Genomic DNA, 17,792 nt, shown 5'->3' with positions numbered 1-17,792 from the left:
TGTATTACACATAACAGAGATCATGTTAAGGTAGTCTGCTATTCTTAGATTTTTTAATAACAAAGTTAGTGATATAGATATAGTTTTTTTGGAGTTCAACTCCATATATGATTAAGATTATTCAGAAGCTCCACAGAAAGTTGCAATTCTGTACCATAAAATAGTATATCCATTCAAAACACGTAGGCATTAAATCTTTGTTGGAATTAACTGAAATTTAAAATTCGCAAGTGCTCTGAATGAATATAGCATTGTATCCTGCAGTGCTAGAGGATAAATAGTGTATTGTATACTGTACATACTGAAAACACTGCATATTTGTTTTTATCATTATTATTTTATTAAAGACATATACAGTATATTATAGAAATTAAAACGTTACGTTTTGATGCACAAAACAAAAAATGTTTTGTAGAAACATAGTAGTAGTTAAATCACCATGTTACAATGATTAAAGCACAAGAAGCTCTGCCAGTAAAATTGAAATGATAACCTTGGATTAAACTGAAAGAGAATGATCTGCAAAAGAAGACTGCCACATGGCAAAATGTTTATCTCTCTGACCAGGACACATTTGTCTGTATTTTGGTCAAATACATATTCCTCCATTTTAATACTACATCTTTGCAGACATATACTGTGTTTATTCACAAAAAACATACTGATTCAGTCAGCAGAGATTCAGTTACTTGAAATAAAGAATTGCTTTCAGATGTCATAAAGACAAACTGTCTCTGTCCATGAAATGTCCAGTCAGAAAGGTTAAAAGGTTAAGGCTTTGAATTCTTTTTTAGATTTTATATTCTTCATAGGAACAAAACCAATCATTATAGATCTCCTCTAATCTCATTTTTCTTTTTCTGTGGTTATATTGTCTTTTTCTTATGTTGCACTTACCATGAGGTTAAAATGATTCAAAAACTATTTTAATCAAAAATATTTTTTAAATTATTTTATGACTGACAGACCTCCTCCAGAAAAACAGATGATTTTGTCATGTGTACTGCAAAATATTTTTTTACAGACACAAATCCTGGTTTTCATAGTTTTTTTAAGTGTTCTGTGGGTTTTGTACAGTTTTGTGAAAGGAACATTTAATTATTTTAATTCTACAGACATGATATTTATGGGATGAATGTGGGCTTTTGAAACTGCTGAACTGAGTTTCTTAAGCAGGGCCAACTACATTTTGACTCAAAGCACTGAAGAAATAGGAGACCCAGTGAATTAATGCTGATATAGCCCAGGGTGAGAGTATAGTCAATTGTAAAACAGGTACATTTTATTGAGCAGATGTTTGTTTTAGAGACTGCAAAGGGAAAAATAAAGAGCTGGAAAATTGTCTCTAAGAGATAAGATCTAAGATCACTTTATTAGCCCTATAGAATTTCTTGCACTAGGAATGTGTCTTTTCTCTATTACCTACAGTACTGTATGTCCCATTCATTCATAAATAAAAAGTGCTCATTGAAAAGTAAATTAAGTAAATTATTAAAACACAGGGGGTGGCACAGTACTGCAGTGGTTTGCATTAGTGCTTCACAGCACTGGGGTGCTATCTGCATGGAGTTTGTGTAGGTTTCCTATGGGTGATTCAGTTTCCTCCAAAGATACTGATGTAGGTTAATTGGCTTCTGGGAAAATTGTCCCTGGTGTGTGTGTCTGTGTGTGCTCTGCGATGGACTGGTGTATACTGCATTGTGCCTGTTGGTTCCTGTGACCCTGCATTTCATAAAGCTGTTTGAATATATTCAAATGGATATATTCATTTTTACTGTTATAATTGTCTGATTAATAAAAAAAATGTTTATGAAGCTACTTTTAAAGGTGTCCTCTTGAACAAATGTATAGTATTGATAATATGTTGTTTAATCAAGAATTGGGAGCAATATATTAGTATCAATATTGTTGAAGTAATTAAGAACAAATTATTATTTTTAAATTCTTAAAATCTTACAATCCTTTAATGTCTCATTGTATCTTATTGTATGTATTGTATTTACAATGCAGCCATATAACCACCTATAGCTCCAATTTCAGCATCTATTGCTATGTTTTACTACAGGTTTTACTAAATTATTTAATAAATCCTACATCTACATCATATTCTCACAGATAAAAAAAAGACATGCTGGTAGATTAATTAGCTTCTGTGCTGGTGGGTTTTAATTTACCTTGCACCCATTTCTTGCCGGACTGGGCTCTGGTTCCCCTGTGATAAAGTGGTGAGAAGATGGATGGATGGATTAAAATACATTCACATAAATTCACGTAAGTACATGTGAATGTAGCAACCAAAATATATATATATATGTAAAAGACCCGCAAAAGTAAATGTGCAACACTCCTCATTTGAACCATGACACATTACAGAAATAATACATTTACATTTCACAAGAATATCCTGCTACAATGTAAGACCGAAAGTGTGTGGGAGCACATTATTCCAATCCCCTCATGCAGAAATCTCTATATTTCCCACCTTTCCAAACTCCCTGTTTATGCAAACCTGGCTTGATTATTGTTTTTTACCATGCTGTCTTTGCAGTAAAATGTTAAAGACACAGGCATTCCTTTCTGCAGAGAGCTGTGACTATAATTGTATTAGAATGTGTGGCGGATAGAAAAGGCTGTCTAGATTGTCCTAATGAATGGACCAACAATTAGATTAAGAGCTGCTGGCTCTGGGAAAGTAATTTCAACTCAGTTCTTCTCAGCACTTCTGCCAAAATTGCTTATCTGAATCAACCACCCCCATAAACCCATAGCTGATTTCAGCTGTTTCAAGGGGAGACCTCCAGATACACATTATTTCCACAGCAAATATTCAATCTTCTTTCTTAAAATCTTAGGTTAACATGACACAAATATTTCACATAAGATAGTGACTTATGTTATTGAGGTGCTAAAACTGCACCCCAATTACATTGCAACTGTTTTTTCAACCACTGCTACATGATGAAAGATAAAATCTAAAGAAAGAGATTAATACATGTCATCATGTAAATATTAAAATATATTTCTAAGGATTTGATTTATTATTTTGTTCAAGTTCAAGTTCACATTTATTGTAGTTATTATACTCATACACAGGTATATAATATAACAAAATGCTATTTAGCTAGCTCTCAGACGGTAATTAGTACAAGAAAAACAACAATAAAATTGTATAAGAAAAGAAAGACAGAGAAAACAGGCAATGTGCAAAACAACAACAGGTAACAGGTAATGTACAAAACAACATCAGTTGTGCAAAATCGTACTGTACATCAACAGAATTAAATAAACAATAGAAAATTATGAGGAGTGAACTTCTTGACATGTGAGGAGATTTCAATGTGTGTTTGAGTTTTGATAAAGAGAGAAGGCACTTGAGGGTTCAGATCGTAGGTGAGAGAGGCTGGAAGTTTAATAGTTTGATAGTGCAGGGGTAAAAACTGTCTCTGAGTCTGGTAGTCCGGGCCCGAATGCTCCGGTACCGTTTTCCAGATGGTAGAGGGTCAAACAGTCTATAGCTGGGGTGTGTGGGGTCTTTGATAATGCTTATTTCCTCAAGCACCGTCAGTCATAAATGTCCTGGATAGATGGGAGAGCGACCCCAGTGATGGACTGGGCAGTTTTCACCACCCGCTGAAGGGCTTTGCGGTTAGCAATACTGCAGTTGCCATACTGTGATGCAACCTGTCAGTGTGCTTTCTGAAGTGCATCTGTAAAGATTAGTGAGGAGATACCTTAGCCTTCTTCAACTGTCTTAGGAAGTACAGGTGCTGTTGCACTTTCTTAAATCTCAACTGGCGTTGAGAGACCATGTGAGGTCCTCTGTGATATGCATGCAAAGGAATTTGAAGTTACTGACCCTTCCCACTTCAGTCCTGTTGATGTGGATAGTGGCATGACCGTTTTGCAGTTTTCTGAAATCAACGATCAGCTCCTTGATTTTGCTGACATGGAGGGTGATGTTGTTGTCTTCACACATTCACCCGTTGTAAGGAGATTAACCTCCTCCCTGTAGGCCCTCTCATCCTTGTCTGTGATCAGACTTACAACTGTGGTGTCATCTGCAAACTTGATGATGGAGTTGGTGTTATGTTTGGCCTTACAGTCGTGGGTGTAATGGGAGTAAAGCATTGGACTAAGCACTCAACCCTGGGGAACCCCAGTGTCCAGAATTAGTGTGCCGAAGGTGTGGTTTCCAAGCCTGACAGCCAAGGGTCTGCCTGTCAGGATGTCCAGAATCCCATTGCAGAGGATGGTGTGAAGACCCAGTGCACTGAGTTTCTGAGTCTTGCGTATGTGTTTTTTTTATCCAGATGGGATAGGGCAGTGTTTATGGCAATGGAGATTGCATCATCTATGAATCTGTTTGGCCAGTATGCGAAATGGTACAGGTCCAGTGTGTTTGGAATGGTGTCCTTAATGTGCCCCATGAACATCCAATCGAAGCACTTCATGATAACATGGGTTAGTGCCACCGGGCGGTAGTCATTAAGGCATGACGCTTTGGTTTTCTTCGGTATTAGGATGATTTGGTGGATTTAGGATGTTATGTTTAAATTATGGACTAAGGAGTTTGAAGTTACATTTTCAGGAATTTCTTCGCAAAGTATTGGGCTCTCCTAAATTTTAAATACATTGGAAATTAGCTTTCAGTTAATCTTTGTAGGGGCAGTTTTACAATTATCAGGATGCATTTTTGTAACAGCATAGAGCATGCTGTGAGATACAGTTTGTATAAATTTTTGCTAGTGTATAAAGCACTTTCTCCTCAATAGGAATTAAAAAGAACTTGTTACCCTTTTTGGAATGAATTGTTGTTTAATGGCCAATGTTTTCTTCAGCAAAGTTTCACATAATTTCTATGTGTTTTCATGTCACACTACTGCTAAAAAAGATACATTTGAAAAAAAATGATGAGCACAATGTATACAGTGAGATTAAAAAAGTCACTCACTGGCTTGATGAAAAAGTAAGGCTTTGTGGTCCAAAATGATAGAAATGTTATTCTGGTTTTATATTCATGTAACTCCAGTTTTTTAACCAGTCATACCTGCTAACAGTCATATTTCAGAGCAAAGGCACCTTGGTGGTTAACTTCCAGGATCTCCAGATATGGTCTTTATAAAACATTGAAGCTTCAATTAACAGGCCAAAATCAAAGCCTTAACTATAAGGCAGGACCATACCTGTCTTCAGTGAACATTATGATAAACATTTAGTTTCAGAAACAGAATATGTCCTTATATCCCAAAGAAAAACAATATTTAATCTGGATCAAACAGAAGAATACGATCTTGAGAAATCACTGGACTTTAAAGTAAACACATTTAGTGTGATGTCATCTAAAAGATTAAGTTGTGGATTATATTTTCATTTAATAGAACAGTATAGGGCACTTGTGTCTTACCCATAGTTATCTGCATTAAAAATAAAAATAAATATATTTTTGCATGAGAATCTTATTTAGGCATAATTTAGTGGCAATAAAGCTAGTTACACTAATAGTGTTGAGAGGTGGCACACTTCCTAGTTTCTCATGTTTTCTATTATTCACACTTTGTTTGCAAATGATAAGAAATACAAAACAGGGGAGTTAAAGTTAATTACTATAGAGTCAGCTTGAAATATTCTATCATATAATTGTTTTTTTAAGGAAGCAGTGCAGACGACTGTAGTGTTAGCTTCATTTTATTTTAAAAGTAATTTCTATGGGAAGAAAAAAATAATTAGACTTAAAAGTGATTTTAGAATGAACTGGTCTAATCCAGTATTGTGTGGGCTTAAAATAATTTAATACATAAAATAAATCTCTAAAAGGAAAGGCTAAGAACAAGTCTGCTCCACTTCACAGTACACATTTTGTGTTGAGGAGTATTTTTTCTCTTTTTTATGTGAGACTCTCCCCACAGGCTGACTCACTCGCTCAATGACTTATCCTCCATGACCCTTCTTTAGTGCCCTGCACAATCTGAAAGCAGCACGTGGCTCTTAGAAATTGTATTAAATTGCATTATTGGTATTATCCCACTGCCATAGATAGCAGCTGGCACTACTAGCGCACAGACATGCACTGTACTGCTCAGCTAGGAACTCCCCCATTGTGCAGCGTTAAAATCCAGAAAGAGACTCCATTGACGGTGAGAATAACTACCTTTTGTTATCTTTCTTGTAAACCGTTGGTTAGTGATGATCACAACTTCCCCTTCTCAATAACCCTGCCTCCATCTCGGCATTTCAGACCACATAATCTAGGATTTCACTGTAAGCTTCTGTCTCTTTATGTGCAATAACAACTGCTAGTCATGTACAACTGTTTCTTATTGCTTGCTTGTGCTTTTTTGTTTTCAGTTCAGCAATGCACTTTATTTGCTAAGTCATCATGGCTAACAAGCAGCAGTGAAATAGGCCGTGAGAAGTCATCAATATCAGGTATGCCTGGAGATTTTAAAATTTAGCCATAAAATCAAGATTGTGACAGATTAGAACATCGTTTGGGTCCGTACCTTATATTTTGTTTAGCTGGTTATTCTCACTCACCAGATTTTTGTAATCTACACAGTTTCTCCAGTAGTATTTTTTGTATAGTATTTTAAAATATTTCTGTGGGCTTTCATAAATCAAAATGAATGTGGTATGTTCCTGCAATTATATTGAAAACTAAAAGAAGCTTCAAAGGTATTACTTGTAACATTATATAAGCAAGGAAAACGTAAGCGGTACATTTTAAATGAAATGCAGTTTAGTTTTTGTTAGCTTTTTTAATCAACAGCAGTATTTCTGAAAATCTCAATTGTTCTTTAATGATTTTCTATACAAATTGGGGGATCTCAATGTGATAAATTTCTGGAAAAGCCAGAAAATGTCGCAAGCCCTTGCTATGCAACAGGATACGAAGCATTATAGCAAGAACAATAGCTGCAGTTCAGTAAAAGTGCCAGCAAAGGGCAGAGACTACAGGAGATCAGAATTGTGGCAAATGGCCAGATATCATTTGTATAATTAGACTCTAAAACCCTTTTACTTAAATAAATGAACATGTTCTTTTTGTATTATTAAAGTATTGAATTAGAAATAGCTGCTGTATATACCAGTATATATTTGTTCAACTTTATATTATCTATTTGAAATAAATCTTGTGTCGCACAGGTAATATTAACATGTATAAATTAAAGAATGGGGAGCTGCATTAAAGTACAAAGCACAAAGAAACCTGAAAATATTAATTCCACACTGAAATGTAGAAATAATTAGGAAAAAAATCACAATGTTTCAGCTGTTGTTGCTTCTTCAGGTGTATGTATAAATTAATTGTACAAATAAAAAAAAATTACATAGTTTGAAATGAAACATTTAAAAATAGTATTATCATCAAGCAAAAAGGAGATATAATTTATTTCTAATTCAATTATTCAACTAGCTTCATATTGAAGTAATACTTAATATTGAAGTATTATAGGTTGAAGTATACTAAATTATGTTAATAAATTATTAATATCTATCAAGATAAATAAAACCTCAGCCGTGAATTGGCATTTTCAATATTGAAATATTATACAAATTCTGACCTTCAACTTATAGTTGAGTAATACAGAGAAAATCCCACAAATGATGACAAAATACCTTCATACATTTTTTTAGTATTGTTAGTATCAATAAAAGCATTATAAACATATTAAGACATTAACATGTTAGCAGGGAAGTAGGTTTTGTAGTTGTAGTTTTTTACTATAAGAACAGGAAACCTAACGGATTCAGAATATCAATTGTTAATTCAGCATCAAATTACAGTGTTGAAATGCAAAAGGGGAACTGTGGCTCTTCCCAATTAATAACAATAACCTAAAATCTGGTAGAGTTATCCTCCATTTCCACTACTGCCTGGCATGGAAGGAGTCCTGCGGGCTTTAGAAGGTGGCTTTACAACTATCAATCACACTCATAGCCATGCTAGTAGGCCAGCCAGGGAACATAGGAACTTCCTGCACTACCTTTACAGGAAAGAGTATACGTGAACACTAAACTGACATGAGAAGAGAGGAAATGGAATGGAAAATTATTGCTTAAGCTTTTAGGTTTTTAAATGTGAATGAAAAGGCACAAGCTAAAATTTAAATAAACTCAACCGTAGAACTGTAGTGAATGAAATCACTTTTGCTGTTGGCCCCAGAAAATACTGGTTACAAATGTACTGTATAGCTACAGTTTTTTTCTTTAATTCATAAATTGTTTACTTAATTATTTTAATTTTGGAGGGTACTTTTCATGTCTGCTGGCTGAATTGGGTGTTGAGTTAGATGTTTTGGTGTATTGGCATCAGGTCATGACAGTGTTAATGCTCATGTGAATTCTCCTCACAAAAGTCTCCCAGGGAGGCTTCCATAGGTAATGGCCATTTTGGCTCTTATGGAAATCAGGAGTAGTCATTCACTGACAGCCCTTAATTAAAGGGCAACGTTGATTAGTCTAGACTGATTTAAACTGGATGAAAATAGTGCAGGAGTGTTTCTTTGAACAGTTGAGATACAGAAAAGAAACAGAAAAAGCTACACGAGTAAAGGATTTGTATGTAAGCATTTTCTATTGTTTTGAGGTTAGGAATCAATCCTACTTGTTAGTGAGGATATTTATTACAAGTACAGGACTTCCATTAGGAATTAGGTTTTGATAGTAAAAATAAACAAGGACATTTTAGGAGACAGATACCGTGGGTTAAGAAAAGAAGGCATTGTCTAACTAATGGTAGATTACATATAAATTGTCACAGGACAAAAACCTTCAACTTTGGCCATGCTTGTAAAAAACTCTTATTTTGTAGCATGTCATTTTATTTTTTATTCATTTGGTTTGGACCAAAAACAGAAAAGAACACATATTTCCCTTCAACCACAGAATAAAATCATTTGTTCCAACAGTATCATTGGTTCAGTATCACCTCATATAGTTATTGATGAATCAAGGTTTTTTGTAGACTAACTTGATGGGTGTTAGCAAGGTTGGCAAGTGTTCTATAGATTATAGATTGAAACATTAATTATTATGTACAGTACAACAGACCAATTGATGGGGAAGTTCAGTGTGATGGTCTGAGCAGAAGTGATGGACAGCAGCCTGACTGCACAGTGCTACACTAATCAAGTCCTGGAATCTCATTTGCTGCCTTTCCCCAGGCTGATGTGACAATATTTCAGCAGGACAATGTACATGGTAGTGATGTCCATCTAAACAACAATTTTCTTTCAAGATCTTAATATGATAGTTATGATATACTGTAGATGCCCTACTCACCGGACTTGGGTCCCATATAACCTGAGGTGAGCAAGGATGACATGGGGCATCTATGGATCATAAACCAGTTAACAGACATATGCTTATCCAGGGTCTATGAGAGGAATAGGACAGAATCCAACAAGACTTCATAAGCCAGCATATACAAAATGTTCATAACAGATCTACAGTTCGTAGTGCTTCATATCGATTGCAAATATTAATCAGCGTGATTAATTTATTCTTCAACAAATGAAAGCAACATTGGAAATAATTACCTCTACAATATTCCCCAGAAAACACTGGGTTATGGCTTATTGCCTGTCATCACCTGACAAGTTGTAGGAAGACAAGGCACTGTAACAATATTAGAAAGGACGCAAATGCAGTCAGAACAAGAGGGTAGATCCCTTGAAATACACAGGATATTGAGAGAAAGGAAGCCATGGACTGACCTATAAAGGAAGAGAATTAGAGAAAGAGGATGGGATTAAACTTTTACTTTGGATAAAGGGAGCAAAACCTCCTTCAAGGGGAATGCACAATATGGGAGACCATAAGGAAGCTTGAGGTCAAGCCAGTGTAAGATGGCAGGCTACATCCTCAAATCGAAAGACATTTTGTTTACACTGTCAGAAAGCAGTTTAGCTGCCAAGTTCTTTGGTTAGAAAGAAATAACTGAATGAGTAGTTAGTTAAGCTCAGGAGGAGAGGTTATTTCTGTTCGAATTATTTCCAAGCACATTGAAAATAAAAGGCATATTTCTTGCACAAAATCACTCTCTCTGTGCATTTGTTGCCCACCTACTTTAAATAATTTGGTACCACGCCACACCAGCAATGTTACTTTTACCTACTGTATATATGTTCAGTAGAAAGTTAGTGCACTTGCGTTTTCCTGTTAGCTTTGTGAATTTGTGGCAGTTATAAGTGATAAGTTTCTTTTGAAGCTCAGTATACAGCACATATGTCTGAAAGTAATTTATATCTAAAGTAGCTAAAGGCTAAAAAAAATAAATTAAGCCATACCCTGACATGAAAACAGTGAAATGTGATATCATAATCCTCAAACAATTCTGGTACTACAAGGGTAAAGACATGCTCAACATAATGGCTCACAAACCTTAAAGTACCTCCTGAACTTAATAAATAAGTATTGAACTTAATAAATTGCCAAGCCCATATGGCTCTTAAAAAACAAACATATACTGTACATTAAGTGGAAATATATTTATCTGAAGTTAAAAAACTGGAGATTATAGCTGCATGACATGAGCTACTAACAGCCTAAACAAAAAGCCACTATTTTAAATCATGTAGATTTTACTCATTAAGATGCTGGCTTGATCCTACTTCAAGATGATAAACAGCAAGATAAATGATCCAGACAACTCAAGATATGACATTTCCAACTCAATATTTCTTTGGAAGTTTTTGTCAAAGTTGATCCAAGTGAAGGTCAGTGTCACAGCCGAAAATGATTGGTTGAATTATAACCAGCGCCAATTTTTCAAAATTATACTAAAATATGTTTGAAATATAGAGGAACGAGTAATAGGTTTATTCCATGCTGAAAAAAAGAAGAAAGAAAATACAATGTTTTGGCTGTGGAGCCTTCTTCAGGTGTGAGAAAGACAAGGCAGTAAGCAAAGGCTGGGAGAGAGGAGGAGCGAGAGGTGGGAGCAGGGGACAGAAAGAGAGGCAGATCAAGAGGTGTGAAGTCAGAATAGCTGTAGAGAGGTGTGAAATTAAACCTTCAATGAATGGAGAAAATTTAGAAGAAAAGTAGTCTGTCGTTATGAGAAGGGGGAAGGTGTGATCCTAGCTGCAGGATAATTTTGGTTTCTGTAGTCTTTCTGATGTTCAGAAAACCATCTTTGAGGACACAGACTGAGAAATTAGAGTGGTCATGACCGTCAGAGGTGAAATGAGAAACAATGGGCTTGGAAAGATCTTTAATCTTCACTGCCCTAACATGTTCTCTGAAGCGGTCTTCAAGTCTCCTTCCTGTTTCTCCAATGTAGATGGCTGGGCATTTACTGCAAAAGACACAGTAAATAAGGTTGCTGGAGGCACAAGGTGCCATCTGGGTGATCCGGAATTGTGCTGAGGGGCCTTGAATGAGTGTGGTGTTAGATGTGTACTTGCAGGTGGATACAGCAAACTCTGTTGCAAGGGAAAGTGCCTGGTGTGGATGGTCAAGGGAGCTGTTAACAAGGTTACGCAGATTAGGTGGTCAGCGATATGAGATGATGGGGCAGTCAGAAAAGAGGGCCCCAATGGAGGGATCATCCTGTAGGATGGAAAAGTTGTCGTTAATAGTCCTAGGGATAGGAAGTGTGTTAGGGTGGTAGGGAAGCACCAAAGGAATGTGGTTGTTACGACGGGAGTTCCTGATTGAGTTGATGGTCCGAGGGGTGTTTTTGGCTCGGGCAAGGGCCCTGTCAATAACATTGCTAGGGTATCCTCTGTTGGTGAAAAAGGAGTACATTTTGAGGGCTTCTGGAAATCGTCGTCGCTGCATAATTGTCGTAGCCAAAGGAACTGTGAAAAAGGGAGAGTTTTTAGTGTGTTTGTGGTGAAATGAGCTATACAGGAGATAGCTATGTGAATCCATGGGTTTGTAATAGACCGAAGTAGAGAGTTGGGGGTAGTTAATGGAGAAGTTGATATCTAGAAACAGAAGAGTAGCTGAAGAAATGTTAACTGTATATTTGAGGGATGGGTGAAAATCTAGGAATTACATCTAGGAAATACATCCAGGATTTGTATTTGTGTTTTATTTGTATCATGTTGTTCAGTATGTGTTCTAAACTGAGTACCATCTTCAAAAAACAATAAGATTGGTCGCGAAACTAGAAATCAAGCATTTGATGAATAACTAAGCATTGTTTCTTTCAGCATACACAAAAAATAGACTGAAAAAAAATAAAGAGGATTAACTTTTCATTACACTGAATTTTATTTCACTTTAGTGGGATGGCATTAAAACAATGTGGGATTCTACATACAGGGACAGGTCATTCAGATCCCTCTTCTGACACATTTCTATCTTTACTTTTTTTCTTTTCTAGGTTGCAGGGTTGGTGTGTTTCTGCCTTAGTTCAAAAGCTTAATCATCTGGGGGCTACTACAACCATACTGTATGTTGTAAGTATCTTGTGTGGATAAATAAGTTTTTATGATGTGAGAATTAGATTCATCTTGAATCTTTTGTTTAAACTTTTCATCACAAGAAAGATGGCACTGAATGTTTCAACAAAGGTATAGTTTTTCCCACTTGAGCAAGTTTTGACCCTTTTTTTGTCTTTTATAATTTACATAGGAACATAGGTAAGCTATCACACAACAGAAGATCAGTTGGCCCATCTATTTTGGATCCTAGTAGATTTTTATTTCAAGGATATCAGATGATGCCTCTGAGATCAATACCAGACATGGGTTGCTACTTCATCTACATGGAGTTTGTATCATGTCCCTGTGTTCACATGGGTTTTCTCCATGTGCTCTAGTTTCCTTCCACAGTCCAAAACATGCTGGTATGTTATCTGGCTTCTGGGAACACTGACCCTGGTAGGAGTGTGTTTATCTGTGTCTGTGCGTGCCCTGTGATGAACTGGCGCCCCGACGAAGGCATACCCTCCTTTCACCTGTTGCTTGCTGGGATGGGCTACAGGTTCCCTGTGACCCTGAACTGGATGAAGTGGTTAGAAAATACGTACATTTCAGTAGCTTGCAATAATTCTCATTTGACCATGCAGTCAATGAAAATCAGGTCCTGCACAGGTAACACTTTAAAAGGCTCCAGTGAAATCTGAGGAAGGAACTTCACTTGCTGATTGCTGTTCTGAGCCCAGTGCTACTACTGACTGTGACCAGGAACTCCTAATGAGTAGCACAGATCTGGCCAAACATTGCAAGAGGAATGAACTTGACTGGGGGGCCCTCATTGGACCTTGAACATTGCGACACTGTGGCATTTTTTGTGAATCAAGCTATTACATGAGGTGTACTTTTTGTCTGGGGCTGCATTAATCCTCCAATAAGCACTAAAAACCTGCTGGATTAGCTTCATTTTACCTGAATACTTTTCTAGTTCTACAGTGTACTGTATGTCGTTTTGAACACGTTGCATTTGACTAATCTTGGGCTTTGGCTATTGATTAAAGATAAATTCCCTTCCAACTAGACTTTAACTGCTGGATTGAATGAGTTCTAGTCAGTGAATAGTGAATAGTGCCATACAAGTGTACAGTATATGTTGAAAAACTAATAAATTGCTTCTGTACTATAGGAAAGCTATCAGTGGAGAGGAGAGCAGAGTAATGAAGCCAATTCATAGATGGGGATTATTAGGAGGCCATGACTGGTAAGGGCCAATGGGAAATTTGGCCAGGACGCCAGGGTTACACCCCTACTCTTTTCAAGAGACGCCCTGGGATTTTTAATGACCACAGAGAGTTAGGACCTCTGTTTTATATTTCATCCAAAGGACAGCGCCTTTTTACAGTATAGTGTCCCAGTCACTATACTGGGGCATTAGGACCCACATGGACCACAGGGTGAGCACCCCCTGCTGGCCCCACTACTACCTCTTCCAGCAGCAACCTTAGTTTTTCCCAGGAGGTCCCCCATCCAGGTACTGACCAGGCTCATACCTGCTTAGCTTCAGTTGTAGGGTGATATGGCTGCTGGGATTAGCTGTCCAAACTGGTTATTAAAGTGAACTAAATACTGGAGACTTTTAATATAAAATTATTAAATTAAGGTAAGAGAATACTGTATCAGAAAGTGGTAAAAAAACAGGTACAGTATGTTTAATTGCATTGAGCAGCAGAAATCAGCTTAGATGGGATATTTATGTCTGTGCAAAATAAACTAAAGTTGAAATTTTCACTCTCCTCTCCATGTTAGTATTCATCCCTAGTCTGCTATCACAGCCTAGTAAACATTATGCAAAACTCCCTGGTCTACTATTCCAGAATACAGATAAAAGTCTGCAAAGAGGGTCATTGTTTTTTTTCCTAGTGTTGTTTTATGCATTTTGAAGCCAGACAGTAGTAGTTAAGATATTCATTCAGTCCCACAATGTGCCAAGGTCCAAGGAAGTACTAATATATTAGCTGGCTGGCCATTTTGCTGCATGAAAAGTGCAAGTTGAGGTAATCTTTCAATGGCCACTTGGCTAAATGTGTGTGTTTTAACTTGGGAAAGTGGGGCTTCCTCCTGCATAATGCTAATGAGTCCTCATGTTGTCTATATGAAAAGGTGCTTGTTTTCTGTGACTTGTACTTGTGTTTGTAGTAAGAGCTTTGGGTTTCGTTTATTTTAAAAAACAATAAAAAACTTGAGAAATAAAGTATTCGATATTAAGAAATATAAGTTCAGGCGGGTAGCTGCGTCAGCATGCGTAGGCTGCAAAGGAACAAGTAATAGGTTTATTCCATGCTGAAAAAAAGAAGAAAGAGAACACAACGTTTCGGCCGTGGAGCCTTCTTCAGGTGTGAGGTGTGAAGAAATATAAGGCTACTGTTAAAAAAGCAACACTGTTAGGAAGAGGATGTTTATCTTCCTACCACAGGCTGTGAGATGTGATTTAGGAGGTAAACTTAAATCCAAAGGCTACAGTAGAAGATGTTTTACCTTTACTGGAATCTTTAGGATACAAATTGTATCTTGGATTTTTGATGTGAATAGATTTCTACCCTGCCCCTGCTGGGATACAGCTCTGCTGTGCCCTCTAAACACCTAGTCCTTAACCGCAAGTTCAGCAGCTGACTGAAAATGGGCGACAATGCTACATGACAACACCCAGTGTTCAATGATAAGATAGTCAAGAGAATTTGCCACAATATTTTCCAAGGCAGGAGAGGCAAAGCCTTTCTATTCCTCCAGTCTGTTACCTACCCATATACTTCATACAGGCTCCACCCCCCATAAGAGGCTGAAGATGGTTTCTTACGGATAAAACATATTTTTAAGCAAGTGACACAGTGGCTTTCTTGTTCCTCCGGGGCCCATTTTCTCTTTCGTTCTTGCATGAACAAAGAATGGGAAAGACACTGGATTGTAATGATTTATAAAGTTAGACATGTTAGTGATTAGGCAAAGGCATATAGTAGTTCTGTATTTATTTTAATAATAACAAAATCATTTTTGATTTTGTGATTATTGTCAAGAGGCATGCTGCCATGGCTGGGGGAACAGATGATTGTGCTGTAGACCAACTGTTGAAGATTATTTATGGATTTCAGAGACAGAGGACAAATTAAAATAGAGGCAAGATCTTCACTCAATCAAAATTAACAAGAACTGAAAAGATTGGACAGAGAAACAATGATTTACTGCTGATATGAAAGGGTACAGTAGTTATCAGGGAATAGTACTGCTAACTGCCTGTGTTGTTGGTCTTGCCTAGCGTTCAGACTGCAATCTGAAAAACATTAAAATGCCTTGGATTATAACCTTTGCTTGGATATTATTAAGCATTTTGCAACACAGGAGTGAAGGGCTGACTTTATGTTTCAAGTACATATACTTCTAATCAGGAGCTGAAGTATTTATCTGTAGCAAATATTTTCAATATGTTCAAAGATTCATCTGCTAATTTGAATGTTGTTAATCTGTAGGCAGTTTAAACTTGAATAAGATCAAAACTTTATTATAGTAAAAATGTGCAGACATAGACTTATTTTTTTTCTTGTTGGTTAACCAGAAAACAAAATAGACTTCTTACATACAGTAGATGATGATATTAACTGGCATTACCACTTTAAATGATTTCTTGTAAATTTATTTCAATTTGTTTATTGTGGTAGATTATAAAATGCAAGATAGAGGGAGACAGAAGACAGGTAGTCACATGCGAGAGTGGTATAAGGGATAGATGGAAAAGATGGAAAGAATAGGTTGTAGACAAGCACACACCAAATCTGAACACCCCTGTGAAGTCCATTTAAGCTTTGTCTACAGCCATGAAGCCCTGTGCATTCCAGTGGACTGGAAACAAAGACCTGTGAAGTAGATCACTGAGTCTTACCTGTCACTGTCACTTTGTCTCTCTTGGCAGATTTAGGACTGAAATTGGTTAAGTCTGGTGTTCCTCAGGGTTCAATACAGCATTTACTGTACATGCTTCCACTTGGTCAGCTTTTAAGATCACATGGTCTCAACTATCATTTCTATGCTGACAATACTCACATCGACATCCATACCAAACCTGACACCAATGTGGCTGTGTTTATTCTTTCTAATTGCATCTCTGACATAAAAACATGGATGATTCAAACTTTCCTTAATCTAAACTGTGACAAGACTGAAGTCATGCTTATTGGCACCGCCCATCAACTTTGTAAAGCCAATCCTGTAACCCTATCTGTGCATGGCACTGTACTTGAACTTCAGTTTAAATTGAAAAATGTGGGGGTGATATTTGATTCAGGCTTGACATTCAACCCACATGTGCAGCACATTGTCAAAACATCTTTCTTTCACCTCAGAAATATCGCTAGACTACACCCCATGTTTTCACTGTGGCTGAAAAGCTGATCAACACATTTTTCTTCTCCCAAATTGACTACTGTAACACTCTACTTGCTGGGATTTCTAAATCCACATTGAAAAAACTCCAGTATGTCCAAAATTCGGCAGGCAGAATCCTGACCAGGTCTAGTGCAAGTGATAATGTTAGTCCTATCCTGGAGTCCCTGTACTGGCTTCCTATCAAGTTTCGTGTCAACTTCAAAATCCTCATGCTCACCTATAAGGCTCTGCATGGCTTGGCACCTCAGTTCCTGTCTGAGCTACTATCGCTCTATTCACCACCTCGCAACCTTTGCTCTTCTGGTCTCCTATCTGTCCCCCAAGCCTGTCTTCACTCTGTGGGTGACAGGGCCTTCTCCTGTTATGCCCCAAAGCTCTGAAACTCTATCCCCAAGGATATCAGAAAGTCACCTTCTCTAAACTCTAAACTTCTTCTTTAGAAGAGCCTTTACTTAACTGGTTCTGTTCTTTACCCCTCTGCTCCTACTGTATTTAGTACTACCATCTACTGTCTCCTTTAAATGTGTATTGTCATTATTCATATGTTGTATATTTTTTATTGTTGTTGTCTATCTGTAGAGCACTGTGAGAAGCCACCTTTAAAGGTGCTATATAAAATAAAGTTTATTATTATTAATAATAATTATAGCTATTTTTGCAATACAGGAAAAAAACAGAAATAATCACACCTCAGAGAAAGGGGAATGCAGGTGGTGGGAGGAGTCAGAATAACTTCCTTCCAAACCTGTAAGTCTATTGTAACATCACCCTTCTGACCCACTGTATGACACAGCATGACATTTCTACAGTTATGCTGTGCCTGCCTTTTTACCTCTGATGAAGGGGCAGTTGTTAAGTAGTTTAGAAAATCTTTTTTTTTTAATTACTGATTTTTTACTGAGTTTTTAAAAGACATGAGAGAATAAATTGTATTCTTTATAATCTTATTGCTCACATAGATTAAGACTCTCCTTCAATGCATTAACGTCC

General features: G+C 36.9%; 1 protein-coding gene across 5 annotated transcripts in view; it reads left to right on the top strand.

The window, feature by feature from the left end:
- nav1a (neuron navigator 1a) overlaps window positions 1-17,792 on the top strand; it is a 257,779-nt gene that overhangs the window by 20,958 nt on the left and 219,029 nt on the right. For 4 of the 5 annotated variants that reach the window (XM_088639806.1, XM_088639807.1, XM_088639804.1 and 1 more), the window contains exon 2: window positions 12,335-12,410. The gene's annotated coding sequence lies outside the window, so the exon portion shown is untranslated. Of the gene's footprint in view, window positions 1-6,271; window positions 6,427-12,334; window positions 12,411-17,792 lie in introns of those variants that run through there. The other variant, XM_088639805.1, reaches the window with a different exon arrangement.

Source organism: Lepisosteus platostomus, chromosome 7 (assembly GCF_059453375.1).
Source record: "Lepisosteus platostomus isolate fLepPlt1 chromosome 7, fLepPlt1.hap1, whole genome shotgun sequence".
Taxonomy (NCBI): domain Eukaryota; kingdom Metazoa; phylum Chordata; class Actinopteri; order Semionotiformes; family Lepisosteidae; genus Lepisosteus; species Lepisosteus platostomus.
The sequence above is the reverse complement of the archived record's forward strand: the minus strand, read 5'-3'. Positions and strand labels throughout refer to the sequence as shown.